The sequence below is a fragment of the Pygocentrus nattereri genome, chromosome 13, assembly GCF_015220715.1.
Source record: "Pygocentrus nattereri isolate fPygNat1 chromosome 13, fPygNat1.pri, whole genome shotgun sequence".
NCBI classification, from domain to species: domain Eukaryota; kingdom Metazoa; phylum Chordata; class Actinopteri; order Characiformes; family Serrasalmidae; genus Pygocentrus; species Pygocentrus nattereri.
This window is the reverse complement of record NC_051223.1, coordinates 7,570,030-7,588,199: the sequence shown is the minus strand read 5'-3', so window position 1 is coordinate 7,588,199 and position 18,170 is coordinate 7,570,030. Positions and strand designations below refer to the sequence as shown.

The following is an 18,170-nucleotide window of genomic DNA, read 5'->3' as shown; positions in this document are numbered from 1 at the left end:
ATTTTGTGCCCATTTGTACTTTATCACAACACCACCACGTCATACGGCCCAGTGTACATACTGTAAATAACAACATGTGATTCTGATGACGAACCGTGAGAGAGAACCGTGACGTTCTGAGCCAAAGACTCCCTTTTCCAGTTTAGAAATCATGCAGCTCTGCGCTGAGTAAGACGTCAATGTGGGAGAAAGTAGGTCACTGAAAAAGCAGGCAGATTCCCAAAAGAATGAGGGATCCTCCTGCTTTCAGGAGGCCAAGACGAACGACAGCAGGGCAGAACGATTTTGGCAAAATATCTAATTGCGATTTTTCTGCCTGACATTGCGATAACGATTTAAATGGTGCATGTTTTCTATTGGCTGAGAAGATCAGGGCATGCTTTTTTGGTTTGAGGCTTTAAAGGCCCAACACAGTGAACCAGCCTGCCAGGTATTTGTGGTCAATTACAGACAGCCTGAAAACAACAACAACAACAACGACAGCCACCAGCAGTGATTAGTAACTACTACCTGAGTGCTTTTTAATGTGAAATGTGCCGTTCTGGAAAAACTTAACGCCATTCATTCCTTCCCTCTGTCCTTCATTCATTCCTTCCTTCCTCCCTTCCCTGTTTCATTCATTCCTTCCTTTGTTCCATCCCTTCCCGCTTTGATTAATTCATTCCTTCATTCACTTCTTCCTTCCTTCATTCTTTCTTCCCTTTATTCATTCATTCCCTTCTTCCTTCCTTCCCTTTATTCACTCCTTCATTCCTTCCTTCCTTCCCTACTTCATACATTCCTTCCTTCCTTTTTGATCCCTTCACTTTCATTCCTTCCTTCCTTCCTTCCTTCGTTCATCCCTTTCTTCCTTCCCTTTATTCACTCCTTCTTTCCTTCCTTCCCTACTTCATACATTCCTTCATTTCCTCCCTCCCTCTTTCCTTCCTTCCTCCCGTTTCATTCATTCCTTCCTTGTTCCCTTTATTCACTCCTTCGTTCCTTCCTTCATTCATTAATTCCATCATTACTTCCCTACTTCATACATTCCTTCATTCACATCTTCCTTTATTCATTCTTTCTTCCCTTCATTCATAACTTCCCTCTGTCCTTCATTCATTCCTGCCTTTGTTCCTTCCCTCCTTTGTTCCCTTTATTCACTCCTTCTTTCCTTCCTTCATTCCTTCCCTACTTCATACATTCTTTCATTTCCTCCCTCCCTCTTTCCTTCCTTCCTTCCCTGCTTCATTCACTCCATTGTTCCCTTTATTCATTCCTTCCCTTTGTCCTTCATTCATTCATTCATTCCTGCCTTCATTCCTTCCCTCCTTCATTTCTTTTTTCCTTCCTTGCTCCCTTCCCTCTTTCACTCCTTCCCTCCTTCATTTATTCATTCCTTTCTTCCTTCCTTCCCTTTATTCACTCCTTCTTTCTTTCCTTCCTTCATTCATTCATTCCTTCTTTCCCTCCCTCCCCGTTTCATTCCTTCTCTCCTTCATTCATTCCTTCCTTTGTTCCCTCCCTTCCTCCTTCCTTTCTTCCTCCCTTCCCGCTTTCATTCATTCATTCCTTCATTCACTTATTACTTCCTTCATTCTTTCCTTCATTTATTAATTAATTTATGAATTAATATTACAGTGGTGGTGATCTGAACCAGAGCACAAACACGGCCATTCTACATTAATTAAACCTTACTGCACTCGTTTTTCAGCCCTTTTTAGATGTGGCACCATTTTCTCGTCTTTCTGTCTGTTCCAACCTGTTCACCTCAGAAAAGCCCGATATGGTGATGATTATGTTCTGCACTCTCTGGTCCTTCTGCTGCCTAACTCTGCCCAGTCACCATCACCAGTGGAGGAGCAGCTCTGCCTTGGTCAGTAAGGACTGAGTGCCTTTCCAACACAATCAGGCATGGTCAGTCCTGGGATTCGAACCTGCAACCTTCTGTTTGCTGGCGCGTCTCTCCTACCAGTATTAGCTTCTCCATGTGAGGTTAAAATGAACTAAAGTCCAGTGAGGCTGGGTTACTGGACCGTGCGTGTGTGTGTGTTTGTTTGTGTGTGAGTGTGTGTGTGTGTGTGTGTGTGTGTGTGTGTGTATGTGTGTGTGTGTGTATGTGTGTGTTTAGAGGCAGTGAGTGTGTGAGGATCAGACGGGCTCTCATCCTCAGACACTGATTTCCTGCAACAAAGATCTGGGGGCTTTAAAACAGTTTGCCTCCAGACACACACACACACACACACACACACACACACACACACACACACACACACACACACACACACACACACTCCAACACAAACACATACGCCTCCATTACAATAGTTGAACCATTAGTCACTGGTGTGTCTACACCTAAATACACACACACACACACACGTATATACATAAAATATATATTAAAATGTATAAAATATAAAATAAATCGGGGGCAGTCATGGGCTGGAGGTTAGGGAACCAGCCTTCGGTTGGTTCGATCCCCAGAGCCGATAACACATGACTGAGGTGTCCTTGAGCAAGGCACCTAACCCCCAACTGCTCCCCAGGCACTGCGGATTGGGCTGCCCACTGCTATGGGCAAGTGTGCTCACTGCCCCCTAGTGTGTGTGAATGAAAATGGTTCATTGTCCATTTGGACGGGAAACCGTGTCACAGAGGCTGCAGGGCTTAAAGAGATGCTTAAAACATGATGCTCAGCTCCAAAGGTCAGGACATTTACACAGTTGAGCTAAGATGAAATCACACTTTTCTCTTATGATGCTCTGAAGTTTCCTGTTTCCTGTTCACACTTCTCACTATATTTCATTAATTTATTAATAACTGTTTATCAGGCAGCTCAGAACTTCTGTGTGTTACCAGTGTTATGTGCTTTTATGGCTGGGTAATAAAAATTGTGTTAAATAATGTCGTATATCATTTTATTACTGATTTTAAATACACATGGTCACCTGACGACCAACGAGTCAGCCAGTTTACAGAATCCTCGGTTTTAACCAGGATGTCACTGGAGTCACCGTCACCGGAGTCACCGTCACAGGAGTCACCGTCACTGGTGTTACACCTCCTTCATACGACACCAGTGACTGTAAAACATGTATGAATTAAGCGTATATGATAATAGGAGATGTTAATGGACATATTAAGATTATTTAGTTTTGGGATGAAAGAAATAGATGCCTCCCTGCTAATTATGTGCTCTGCAAGGAAACAAGCAGCTGGTCAGTGATCTTTAAATACTGGTGACATCCAGAATATGATGTGATCTAATTTATCAAGATAATAATAAAGTATAGTCATGTTGCCCCACGCTTACATATCACATGTGTGTGTGTGTGTGTGTGTGTGTGTGTGTGTGTGTGTGTTACAAATGAACACATGCTATAATGAGCTAAATGGGACGAGGATATAGGTCATTGTGTTCCAGACCCAATTCACCAAGGCAGCCTGTTCAGGGAGCTGGAGCCAAACCACACACACACACACACACACACACACACACACACACACACACACTTTTTATAGCTGTCAATCAGCCTCAGCACCCATCAGCTATTCAGCTACTGTCCACCATAATATCTAAAGGCTTCTCACATTGTCTGTATTTGAGAGATTATGCAACACACAAACACACACACACACACACACACACACACACACACACACACACACACACAAAGACTTGCCATTTCAGACACTAAGACATGTGTCTTGTCTTATCTCTTTCCCTTGATCTCTCTCTCTCTTGCGCACACACACTCACACACACACACACACACACACACACACACACACACACACACACACACACACACACTGTCCCTAAAGTAACAATGCCTCCTTCCTCTTGATCTCTCTTGCTTTCTCTCGTTCCTCTTCCTCCCTTTAATCTGCTCTGTCTCTGGAGAAACACACGCAGCAGGAGAGCTGGACCACAGCCAGCATCACACACACACGCATACTGGTTTTTATACACTATCAGGACCCTGACGTCCAAATGTATTATATGCATAACAATGATAATAATAATAATAATAATAATAATAATAATAATAATATGCCCCCCCCACACTAAATATATATATTATAGGAACAAAAGCTTGTATCTCCAAAATTAAAACTTTACAGGAGAAGCAAAAAAACTGCTTTACTTTTAATGTAAGTCAATGGAACCAGACATCTCTTCAAGTCATTTTGGGTCATTTCGTTAGGTCCATTCATCATCAAGTTTACACACAATATAAAAGGTCAACAGGCCTTTTGAAAGTATGTCAAAACTGAAAAACAACAAAAAAGGAGATTTTGTTCCGACAGCAGCGATGCGTAAGAACCTGTGTGTGTATGTATCATATAAATACAGACACAGCAGGGTCCAAAAGTAAATTCTGTAATTCTGTATTTCGGCTCAAACTGAACCAAATTCGTGACAGTTACCACGTCGAGGACTTTCCAGGTCTGGTTGCTTCCAGCGAAGCTCGTGTTCAGCCGACTCTCAAGTGGATCTGATCTACTCATCAGAAGCTTATGGAATTGCTGCCAGCTCGACTGTCATTAAAGTAGAAGAAGGATTTTCTAATGCTATCAAAAACCTTGTATTAAATTAGTATATATATATATATATATATATATATATATAAACAAACAGACTTTGTTGCTTTGTTAGCCCTGTTTGCCCTAAAAACACACAAAAACAAACAAAACTATATACACATATCCATAGTACAGCAATCCACCTGGTGCAACACACACTCTCACACACACACACACACACACACACACACACACACACACACACACACACTCCTGTAAGCAAGCTCTTTGCCTTCGTCATATTAAGATCCAGTTCGTGACAGCAGCCCAGGGAAACCCCCTAATCCAAACAATGGACTATATTCATAACACAGCAACACACTCTTCCACACACACCCACTCACACGCACACACTTTCTTCTCTGCTTTAAAGTGATAGTTCAGCACGACATCAATCCAGCCTTCACCCTCCCAGCACAAACAGTCCCTTAGCTACGCCATGTTTGGTGTCTGAAATCTGCTTCTTCAGATCTGCACTGGAGCTCCAAGGCTAATGCAGCTAACAGTTAATAGAACCTTGTACCCCACCAATTAGCATCGTGCTAACCGCATGTCTAAATCATTACACACTTAAGTAACATTAAGCAATCTTGCTTGCCCACCCGCAGACACCAAGGCAGCTGCCCCCTACATTACACGTTCTCCAGCCTTTAGCTCCTCATCAATGACCAGTTTCTGACCACAGAGCGGCTATTGTCTGAATATTTTAGGTGGTGGTTCACTCCCAGCTCAGCGATACTGCTCATCAACGCCACACACTAGTAATCTTGCTGATGTGGTCTCTGACGCCAACCACTAATGTTTCATCTGCACTAATGTACTTTTGGTCAGATTTACAGATACCAGTGTATCACACAGTGACCCAAACCACATTAGCAAGTCTGTTGATGATGAATCGACAACTTTGTGCGTGATGACCTAGGCATTCAGTTCTCCCATTTAATTCCTCCTTTACTTGATAGCTACATTTGCGTCATAGCTGGAGAATAAACAAAGAAACTGTTCCTCGCTGACAGACGGTATAATACTACATCTCAGTTCCCTGTAAATTCTGCAAGAGCACACTTTTTAATCCATCTCTGGTGGAGGAATACATTCAGGGTGCTGTAAGACAAAACAGACCCAAAAGAGCACTTATTTCTGACTACTTTACCGTCCTCAACATTACAGAGAAACTCACAGGGCATGTGCAGGCTCACTGGTGGTTTTGGACAGTAAATAAAATGGCTATATCTGTGCTGTAGCCATGGTGACGCCTGGTTCCATTCACCACCACTGTAAAGAAACCCGAGTCTCTACAATCAACCATTTCACATCAAACGATCTCACCAAATGTGGTATGCAGGAACACGATACAATGATAACAACACAGTTGTTAGTTTTGATGCAAGTCAATGGAACCAGACGTCTTTCCATGTCATTTTGGACCATTTCCTCTGGTCCGTTCATCACAATATTTGAACACAATGTAAAGGACAACTGGCACTTCAAAATTATGTCAAAAACTGAAAAATTACCAAAAAAATGGTTTTGTTCTGACAGCAGCTTGTAAAAACCTCCTAGACCCCCCCAGACCCCCTACCGACAGACCGCCCACCCCTTGTACTTTGTTATACATGGTCAGTAGGAGTAAGCTGCTGTGGTAAAAGTACTGTATTTCTAATATATCGCTGCTGTCAGAGCAAAACCTCTAATCTCCAAAATTACGACTTCACAGGAGAAGGAAAACACCTACTTTATTTTTAATGCATGTCAATGAAACCTTATTTCTGTTGGTCCATTCATCATGAAATTTACACACAATATAAAGGATCAATGATATCTGGAGATATATATACACACACACACACACACACACACACATATATATATTAGAAATACAGTGCCTGAATATCCCGAATCTCAGCATGAAGAGAATCTGATATAGAGCTGAACTATTTCTTTAAGACACACAATAATGTCTATTCTTAGGGCACTTTCACCCCCCGCTCCATTTCTGAAGATATTTCTGGAACAATGCTGTGTGTGTGTGTGTGTGTGTGTGTGTGAGAGAGAGAGAGCACCAGGCCCTAAATATCAGAAGTGCAGGAGAAACACACTCGATAATGGCCCTGTGCATGTACTCCAGAGGATACAGCCACCCACCCACACATGCCACTGCAGCTTCCCCCTACATTACATGTGTTCTCCAGCCTCTAGCTCCTCATCAGTGGCTGGTTTCTGACCACAGAGCGGCTACTGTCTGAATATTTTGGGTGGCAGTTCACGAGACTCAGCAACAGCGCTCATCAACGCCACACTAAAGCGGAAACAATTATTCAGCATAAACGTTTAAAAAAATTATATCACCACCGGAGCTAGAGAGTCAACGGCTTAACCTGAAGAGGGCAGCAGCGAGGGGCACAGCCATGGGCAGGCTTGTTTAAGCCAATAGCGGAAAATTAAGGCAGTTTTTAGCAGCGATATGATTCATAAAGCTTTAGAAATACATGCTAATAAATATGCATTCAGTAAATATGCCTGAAAATGTCTGGCAACCACTGAAAAGTACAGAGTGCACTGGTCTGATAGCAGGTATCAGTATCTGGTTGATATCAGAAGAAAACGAAAGAACTGAACAATCAAATCTATCCTGACACAGCTCTCACTCACAGAGAGGGCATTTACATGCAAACAGTCCGATTCTAATCGGATTTCTGCAGTTATCCGATTATTCAAATGCTCATGTGAACAGCACACTCTGATGTCTTAGATCGGAATATGGTCTAGAAATCCGATTAAGAAATGTGATAAAGAGGCTGAATGTTAGCTCAGTAATCAGATTTCTCAGCGCTGTGAACTCTTACTCAGATTTCTTTCAGATTTCTCAGTGCTGTGGACTCTTACTCTAATTTCTTTCAGGTTTCTCAGTGCTGTGAACTCTTACTCTGATTTCTTTCAGATTTCTCAGCGCTGTGAACTCTTACTCTGATTTCTTTCAGATTTCTCAGTGCTGTGATTTTGTCATATTTGTGTTAATACTGTCATATTTTCAGTTAAAGCAGCACAATGTTTAAAAAACTGCTGCATTATGGTTGAGTTTAATGTCACCTGTTCTTCTGTGAGTTTATTACCTGGTTGTAAAGCAGAAATCTGATTACTGTCTGACTCACGTAGACCTGGAGTTTCACATTATCTGATTCCTCAAGAGCATGCAAGTGTTGGTGGGATTACTGACAAAATCGGCTTTTCTGCGGATTTTTTTATCGGATTATTGAGTGCAGGTAAACGCAATTTTGATAAAATATCTATTTTCTATTTTCTGATAAATATTCTGACTGTGATTTGAATCACCAAAATATCCAGGCTTGATGCTTGAACAGTGGACACAATGCACCAGATTGTGAGTCAGTAGGGTTGTGATGTCACAACACATGGGTGTTTGGTTGCTTTTGGTTGTTCTAAGTCATTTACAGGTGGTTAACAAGCTTTGTGGTATTAGGCTAAATATCTCCACTTAAACGTGGTTGATAATGCAGGCGGTAAATAAAATTGCAGCTCTTGAGACGTGAAAACTGTGATTTTGAAAATTAAACAATGTTTATGAATGAATCAGCCCTAACGTGGAGTCATGTTAGCTGAGCATTTCACAGCCGTAGCATGATGGACTACTTTTAAATGACCACAAGTGAAGAATATCAGATCGATGAGTTCCGGCCTGTTCTGAAGGAAATGTTGGAAAAGGAAAAGGAAAATGAAAAGTGGTACCAGACCCTTACATCCCCCCTACAAACTCAAAATAAGAAGCCAGAAGTTCGTTAACTAATAGACTACATAGACTACAGGATATAAAAGACCATGAATGAGTAAGAAAGGGCTCTTTGCTCAGAAGACGAGAGTGAAGTCGTGGTTGTGGCAGAAGCTTCTTCGCATGTTAGAGGGACTCTTCCATCTGCTCGTCGTTTCTGATGAACGTCGTAAAGGAAGAGGGGAGGGGGAAAAAATGAAAGAAGAGAGGAGAAAGGAAAGCAGGACGGCAGCACATTAAAGATTAATATCGACTACAGGAGGACTGCACTCCCCTCCACACACACGGGCACACGCACACTGACACGCGAACACATACATGTGCGCTCACACACGGGCATGCAGGCAAACGCACAAATGAGAACACATGGACACACGCACACAAATTAATGCACACGCACGCTGACATGCAAACACACGCACGCATGAGCCCACGAAAACACACACATGCGCATTTACATAGGCATGCAGGCTCACGTGCACGTGTGAACACACATCCACAGACGTGTTTGCACGCACACGTAGACACATACACACACATATCCATATGCAAAAGTACACACACACATTCCACACACACGCATAGAAACATATCTGCACACGCACACACGCACATTTACATAGCCAGGCATGCAGGCTCACGTGCACGTGAACACGCACATCCACAAACACACACACGCATACACTCGCCATTTTGGTATTAGGCTAAATATCACACGGACACACATATACATGGACACGCATGGCAACACGCAAACACACATATACACGGACACACATATACACGGACACGCACGCTGACATGCAAACACACGCATGCGTATTTACATAGCCAGGCATGCAGGCTCACACGCAAATGAGAACACACACGTCCTCATGCACACGCGTGACCGCATGCAGACATACACATGGACACGCACACTGACATGCAAACACATACGTGCACACACACACACACACACACATAAATGCACACAAAAACGTAGTGGGAGCAATGAATGAATGAATGAATGAATGAATGAATGAATGAATGAGAGAGAGAGAGAGAGAGAGAGAGAGAGAGAGAGTGATGAATAAAGAATTGAACACCAAAGGCCCTTTTTCACCTCACAGCCTCACTTCAGCAACACAGACAAACTTTAATACTGACTCACTCAGCGTGGACTGCAGTCTGTGTAGTTACTGAATGAGCTTTAATAATAATTAATAACTAATAATAACAATTCCATACGTCACGGCATGGAAGGGAAACATCCATAAAACAGTCAGAGGTTTCTGAGCAATGAACCGTTTTTCCACCCCGTAGCCCTGATAAAATGTCTTGAAAGTGACAATTCAATCAAACAGACTGTCAATCAAAACCCCTAAAGGTACAGTAACACAAACAGCACTGTAAAAGAGAGAGAGACAGAAAGAGACAGAGAGATAGAGACAGAGAGATAGAGAGAGAGACAGGGAGAGTTAGAGAGCGAGACAGAGAGAGTTAGAGAGTGAGACAGAGAGGGTTAGAGAGAGAGACAGAGAGGGTTAGAGAGAGAGACAGAGAGGGTTAGAGAGAGAGACAGAGAGGGTTAGAGAGAGACAGAGAGAGTTGGAGAGCGAGACAGAGAGGGTTAGAGAGAGAGACAGATAGGGTTAGAGAGAGACAGAGAGAGTTAGAGAGCGAGACAGAGAGGGTTAGAGAGAGAGACAGAGAGGGTCAGAGAGAGAGAGACAGAGAGGGTCAGAGAGAGAGACAGAGAGAGTTAGAGAGAGAGACAGAGAGGGTTAGAGAGAGAGAGACAGAGAGGGTCAGAGAGAGAGACAGAGAGGGTTAGAGAGAGAGACAGAGAGGGTTAGAGAGAGAGACAGAGAGGGTCAGAGAGAGAGAGACAGAGAGGGTCAGAGAGAGAGACAGAGAGAGTTAGAGAGAGAGACAGAGAGGGTTAGAGAGAGAGAGACAGAGAGGGTCAGAGAGAGAGACAGAGAGGGTTAGAGAGAGAGACAGAGAGGGTTAGAGAGAGAGACAGAGAGGGTTAGAGAGAGAGAGACAGAGAGGGTTAGAGAGAGAGAGACAGAGAGGGTTAGAGAGAGAGACAGAGAGGGTTAGAGAGAGAGAGACAGAGAGAGTTAGAGAGCGAGACAGAGAGGGTTAGAGAGAGAGACAGAGAGAGTTAGAGAGAGAGAGACAGAGAGGGTTAGAGAGAGAGAGACAGAGAGGGTTAGAGAGAGAGACAGAGAGGGTTAGAGAGAGAGAGACAGAGAGAGTTAGAGAGAGAGAGACAGAGAGGGTTAGAGAGAGAGACAGAGAGGGTTAGAGAGAGAGAGACAGAGAGAGTTAGAGAGCGAGACAGAGAGGGTTAGAGAGAGAGACAGAGAGAGTTAGAGAGAGAGACAGAGAGGGTTAGAGAGAGAGACAGAGAGAGTTAGAGAGAGAGACAGAGAGTGTTAGAGAGCGAGACAGGGAGGGTTAGAGAGAGAGACGGAGAGCTAGAGAGAGAGAGAGTTAGAGACAGAGAGAGTTAGAGAGAGAGAGAGAGAGAGAGAGAGAGCTAGAGACTGAGAGAGTTAGAGAGAGAGAGAGAGACAGAGCTAGAGTTAGAGACAGAGACAGGGAGGGCTAGAGAGAGAGACAGGGAGAGCTAGAGACAGAGAGAGTTAGAGACAGAGAGACAGGGAGAGTTAGAGAGTGAGACAGAGAGAGTTAGAGACAGAGAGACAGGGAGAGTTAGAGAGTGAGACAGAGAGAGTTAGAGACAGAGAGACAGGGAGAGTTAGAGAGTGGGACAGAGAGAGTTAGAGACAGAGAGAGTTAGAGACAGAGTTAGAGAGCGAGACAGAGAGAGTTAAAGACAGAGAGTTAGAGACAGAGAGAGTTAGAGAGAGAGAGAGTTAGAGAGCAAGACAGAGAGAGTTAGAGACAGGGAGAGTTAGAGACAGAGAGAGTTAGAGAGAGAGAGAGTTAGAGAGCAAGACAGAGAGAGTTAGAGACAGAGAGAGTTAAAGACAGAGAGAGTTAGAGACAGGGAGAGTTAGAGAGAGAGAGAGTTAGAGAGAGAGAGAGTTAGAGACAGGGAGTTAGAGACAGAGAGAGTTAGAGAGAGAGAGAGTTAGAGACAGGGAGTTAGAGACAGAGAGAGTTAGAGAGAGAGAGAGTTAGAGACAGGGAGTTAGAGACAGAGAGAGTTAGAGACAGAGAGAGTTAAAGACAGAGAGAGTTAGAGACAGAGAGAGTTAAAGACAGAGAGAGTTAGAGACAGGGAGTTAGAGACAGAGAGAGTTAGAGACAGAGAGAGTTAAAGACAGAGAGAGTTAAAGACAGAGAGAGTTAGAGACAGAGAGAGTTAGAGACAGAGAGAGTTAGAGACAGGGAGAGTTAGAGACAGGGAGTTAGAGACAGAGAGAGTTAGAGACAGAGAGAGTTAAAGACAGAGAGAGTTAGAGACAGGGAGAGTTAAAGACAGAGAGAGTTAGAGACAGGGAGTTAGAGACAGAGAGAGTTAGAGACAGAGAGAGTTAAAGACAGAGAGAGTTAGAGACAGAGAGAGTTAGAGACAGAGAGAGTTAGAGACAGAGAGAGAGTTAAAGACAGAGAGAGTTAGAGACAGGGAGAGTTAAAGACAGAGAGAGTTAGAGACAGGGAGTTAGAGACAGGGAGAGTTAGAGAGAGAGAGAGTTAGAGACAGAGAGTTAGAGACAGGGAGAGTTAGAGAGAGAGAGAGTTAGAGACAGAGAGTTAGAGACAGGGAGAGTTAGAGACAGGGAGTTAGAGACAGGGAGAGTTAGAGAGAGAGAGAGTTAGAGACAGAGAGTTAGAGACAGAGAGAGTTAGAGAGAGAGAGAGTTAGAGACAGAGAGAGTTAGAGAGAGAGAGAGTTAGAGAGAGAGAGAGTTAGAGAGAGAGAGAGTTAGAGACAGAGAGTTAGAGACAGGGAGAGTTAGAGAGAGAGAGAGTTAGAGAGAGAGAGAGTTAGAGACAGGGAGAGTTAGAGACAGAGAGTTAGAGACAGGGAGAGTTAGAGAGAGAGAGAGTTAGAGACAGAGAGTTAGAGACAGAGAGAGTTAGAGACAGGGAGTTAGAGACAGAGAGAGTTAGAGAGAGAGAGAGTTAGAGACAGAGAGAGTTAGAGAGAGAGAGAGTTAGAGACAGGGAGAGTTAGAGACAGAGAGAGTTAGAGAGAGAGAGAGTTAGAGACAGGGAGTTAGAGACAGAGAGAGTTAGAGAGAGAGAGAGTTAGAGAGAGAGAGAGTTAGAGAGAGAGAGAGTTAGAGACAGGGAGAGTTAGAGACAGAGAGAGTTAGAGAGAGAGAGAGTTAGAGACAGAGAGAGTTAGAGAGAGAGAGAGTTAGAGAGAGAGAGAGTTAGAGAGAGAGAGAGTTAGAGACAGGGAGAGTTAGAGACAGAGAGAGTTAGAGAGAGAGAGAGTTAGAGACAGAGAGAGTTAGAGAGAGAGAGAGTTAGAGAGAGCGTTAGAGAGAGAGAGAGTTAGAGAGAGAGAGAGTTAGAGAGAGAGAGAGTTAGAGAGAGCGTTAGAGAGAGAGCATTAGAGGGAGGGGGGGCTGAAGTGCACACGATTGTTGACAGTGTGAGCATGTTTACTACCAAAACGTGTGTGACTGAGTGAGAGATGGTCATGTGATCATCAGCCCCGCCCACATTCCTCCACAGCCCTGTGCTGTCAGCGCCGAGATGAAGACGGCCTGATCTCCACTGCCCCTTAACTCCGCTCAGCTCATGCTGGACGTCTACACTGGAGCCAGGAGGCTAACGCAGCTAACGGCACGCTGTTAAATAAAGGTTCCAGGCGGGTTCTTCGAAACGATGCCATAAAAGAAGCACTACTGGTTCCCTAAAGAGTCTTTCAGCTGAGTGGTTTCAGTCGACGCTGTTAAAGAGCCATTCACTGAAAGATTCTTCAGGGAACCAGACCTGATTAAGTGGTTTCCGGCGCTTAGAAATACATATGCCACATTAGCCTCGCAGCTCCAGTGCAAAAGTAAAGACAAGGACCCTCAACACACCTTGGCTGATGGACTACAAGTTAGCGGAACAGTTAAACTGGTGTGAGGGGTCACTGATATGGCCTCAATCCATCAGTCCAGCAGACAATGGCCACATTCTTGAAGGACACGGAGGTATGCGTGCTTTGTGGGGCTGTTTACAATAGAATTAGCCGACAAGATAAATGGATGTTGGAAATCGGGGTCAGCGCGGGGAATCCCAGCTTTTGTCTCCTGCTGCAGGACCGACCCTTCAGACTCCGCCCACAACAGCTCAACAAACTTCATGTTCAGCCCAGAAACTGAAGCCGGCCTCGTACAGACCGGTTACATTTTTGTTACACAAGGAAAGAAAATGAAGAACATGACAAAAGGCTAGTTAGTTGAACGCTGCTTGTCTAAGAGCCTCGGGCTTACGAGATTCAAGGCCAACTAGCTCCTCCTTTAAACCTTTAAATAAAGCATTTTTATACCACTAATCAACAAAAAAGTGACCAGACAAGCAGAACAGCAACTGTGATGGACTGGCTAACTTGAACAAAATCAAGGCTTTGGGTGTTTTATCATCAACTCTGACCCTACAACCACATTTGCATGTCCAGTTGGAGAACCATCAAAACTAAGGCTTATGATTAACTCTGTAAACCACAGGCTAACACCTCAACATGTTAATTGGGAGGTATAAATAACGGAGATGGGAGCGGCTACTCGATTTACGCTCTGCGTTTACTCCAGAAACGAGTACAAGACACTTCAAACCGTTTAGTTAGGCCGTTATAACCATCTGTCGTGGCGTCTTCACTGCTACCATTGTTGTTCCCTTGGGAATTTACAACCAGCAGTCAACATGAAATCAAACGTTTTGACATATTTTAATATCCGGTGTGGTAAACTTGAGGTAGGCTGTAAACTATTACATTTGGCATGCATTTGGCAGATCTTATCCAGAGCGACATACATTTGGACGATTTTATACAGGTAGGCGAAGATAGGATTAGGAGTCTAGCCCAAGGATTCGTATAGTGTAGGGTGCTTACCCAGGCGGAGACTGAGCCCCAGTCTACAGCGTAGAAGGTAGAGGTGTTAACTGCTACATTTACATTTACGTCATTTGGCTGATGCTCTTATCCAGAGCGACTTACAGTTTGATCATTACACTATAACTACTACACTATACCAACCTGCAGCACATATCGGCCTATAGGAACCTTCCACAACACATATCGGCCTGATTTTAGTCAGAGAACTGCTGCTGTCGGAACAAAATCTCGGATCTCAATTTTTGTCGTTTTTCAGTTTTCGACATAATCTGAAAATGCCTGTTGTCCTTTACATTCTGTTTACATTTCATGATGCGTGGACCAAAAGAAACAGTCCAAACTTATTTGGAAAAATTTCTGGTTCCGTTGACTTACATTAGAAGTAAAGTAAGTTTTTCCCTTCTCCTGTAAAGTTACCATTTTGGAGATACAAGGTTTTGCTCCAACAGCAGCAAAATGCTTCTTTGAGCCTTAACAGTGAAGAAACTCCTTGTCCACAGAACATGGCAGCGTTTTTCCTGTCGATCTGCACAGGATTAACACAACCTGAGGTTATTTCTATGACTCGTTTTATAGAGTAAAAGGCGTTTGACTCTTAACTGACGCAGGAATGCGCAGTCTGTAAAAATGACTGACACAGTGCATTGATATGGGGCTAAAATCACTGACAAATGGCAAAAATCAAATGACCCCCACCTCCTCATGTAAAGCTAATCCTACCTGAAGCTTAAGGCTTATTAATGAGGAACTGCACAGAAAACAGGGCAAACGAAGTTAGAGAAGTATGAAATATAAGGTAAGGCCCGCCAGCATCCTGGCCATTTAAAGGGGGCCAACAGTAGGGCTTTCAAGCTAAATATAAATTCATACAATCAGCTAAAACCAATATTTCTGATAGGACTAACTCCATATATACACATATGGTCATAGTTTTAATGGCTATATTGTTATTCTAAATCAAACCCTTCTAAGAGCAGCCGTGTCCAAATTTTAAAACCCTTAATGTAGGACTGCATTCAAAAGGTGGGCGTCGTATGAGGCTGGAATTACCTTCTTTCCAGTCAGATAGATGGGGGTGTACATGGTACCTCTTCAGTGATAAACACTAAAAAATATTTTTATAAAATAATACAAAGAGCGTGTAAAATTCAGCAGTAAATTGTACAATATCGCAATGTTTATGATGTTCGCTTAATTTGAGGGGAGCTTTTACAAAAAAATGCACCTTCTGCTTCGCCCTCAGGGTCGTGGGGGGTGCTGGAGCCTATCCCAGCGGTCATCGGGCCGAAGGCAGGATACACCCTGGACAGGTCGCCAGTCCATCGTAGGGCTGACAGACAGACATACACATTCACTCATACATTGGGGCAATTTAGCACGTCCAATTGGCCTGACTGCATGTCTTTGTACTGTGGGAGGAAACCAGAGAACCCGGAGGAGCCCATGTAGACACAGGGAGAACATGCAACTCCACACAGAGAGGACCCCGGTCACCCGGCTGGGGAATCGAACCCAGGCCCTCTTTGCTGTGAGGCGACAGCGTTACGGTTTGGTCGTGTAAATTCAGATGCACCAACCAAAATATACCCTGGAGAATAAGAGGTTAACAAACTGTATGCTGTGCAGCACTTCTGAATATAGAAGATAAGAGCTGTTGTTCAGTTTTGAGTAGCTGGCGTTTACATTAATCAGTATCCCAATACTGGCCTTTGCAATATTGATTTCAAATGCTGCGGTATGCAAATGAGCAATAAATAACAAGGCTTTTGTTGTGCGCTGTGTTTATACTGTTCTAGCAGAGCTATTGCTGAGTTTCTATGCATGTTTTGATAAATAACGTAAACAACTTTGCTTAAAAGAACACAGGCTAATTTTTAACCCATGTCATATTACTGATTCACCAATAGACAGCAAATGTAAACACAATACACTACTGTGTCCATACTGTGAAGCTACAATACTTAATAATTAGAGTTCAATCGAAGGATCCGGTCAACGAGGAAAGCACACCGTTCTGGACAAATCAGCGCACTTGGGTGTCTGCGAGAGGTCACGGGGGTGTGACCTTTGAACCCCTGTACTGACCGCAGCTCCAACAGCAACTCAAATTACACAGCAGAGGGAATTCCTCGGGCTTCCACTGACAAACTGCAGCTGCAGTGGGTTACAAAACACTACTTACGCAGCTCACGTGAAGAAAAGCAAACAAAAATATAATGAAACAAATGACCAGATTGAAGTAACTTCCACTTTTAATATGCACTTTTTGGCTTTGTCTGCATTTCTTAGTATTAGAAGGCCAATTATTTTGGCTGATCCAGTTGAAAATGACAGCACGTTAAACACCCACACAAAAAACGGCACTGGACACATGCATTATTCACATATTCTTGTATGATGCATTGTTATAATGACCATCAACAGCCAACTGTTTTGACTAACACAGACTACCACACTATCAAATCACATTCCAACATTAATCGTCTATACAGTTGTGCATTTGCATGATTACACGTTTGCATGTGGAGGATTACTGCGGCAACAAGACCCTGGACGTCTCACGTTCAGCACCCAACATGATGATGAATTTCTACAACCAGGTGGCCGATACAAAGCCTGTTCAAACTGGGGAAAGCACACAGGAGCGTCCACACCGCGCATGGAAAGTGGGTCATCTAGTTGGTCAGAAATGTGAGGCTACGCTACAGTGCCTGACCTACCGGCAATATTCATGCTTAACGGAGTTGTGAAAGAGCTGAAATAAAGAGGATAAAAGCTGCAACAGTGCAGGCAGAGAATCAGGGTCACCAGCAATTCAAAGCTAACAACTGAGCAGAACTAATGAAGAGAAGCAACTATCAAAACTCCAAACCAGCATAGGGTCACAGAGAACGATTCCTGGTAAACGAGTTTTAGGTCTAGAGGGACTTGTGCAAAACCAGTGTTGGATCTAGAGGGCCAAGCAAAGCCAGTGCTGGGTGTATTACTGAGTCTAGAGGACCATACAATGCTTCTGCTGGTGAGTCTTGAAGACGATGCATCTGGATCTAACAAGCCATGCAAAACCTGTGTTAGGACTACTGACCAGTGCAATTGCACAGCTGGGTCTAATGTTGCATCTAGTAGACCATACAGAACTAGCTGTTGGGTTTAATGTTGAGTCTAGTGAAACATGCAAAGCTTGAATTAGGTCTAACAAGCCATGCAAAACTCGTATTACATCTACTGACCAATACCAAGCCAATGCTGGGTTCATTGGACCACACAAACTTAGTGTTGGGTTTAACGTTGAGTCTAGTGGAACATGCAAAGCTTGAATTGGGTCTAACAAGCAATGTAAAACCAGTGTTAGAACTAGTGACCAATGCAAGATCAATGCTGGGCTTATGCTAAGTCTATTGGACCACACAAAGCTGATGCTGAGTCTAATATTAAGTTTTGTGGACCATGCAAGCTTAAATGGGGTCTAACAAGCCATGCAAAACCTGTTGTGTTGGATCTACTGACCAATGCCAAGCCAATACTGGAGCTAATGTTGCGTCTAGTGGACCATGCAAAGCAAGTGGTGGATCCAATGAGACATAAAGACTAGTTTTGGTCTAAACCACAGTCAAAACCACCACTGGGTCTACTGGTATATCTTAAAACCAGTTTAAGTTCTAACTGGCCATGTTGGGTTAACTAGGTCATATTAAAAGCATCTGCCAATTTTGAAGCCTAACACTGGGCTTACATCTGTGGTCACCAACACTGGTGCTGGAGATCTACTTTCATCCAGTTTTCAAAAGTCAGTGTAGA

The 18,170-nt window shown here is 43.6% G+C and overlaps 1 protein-coding gene across 4 annotated transcripts in view; it reads right to left on the bottom strand.

The window, feature by feature from the left end:
* raraa (retinoic acid receptor, alpha a) overlaps positions 1 to 18,170 on the bottom strand; it is a 172,185-nt gene that overhangs the window by 26,623 nt on the left and 127,392 nt on the right. The gene's annotated exons all lie outside the window — the stretch shown is intronic.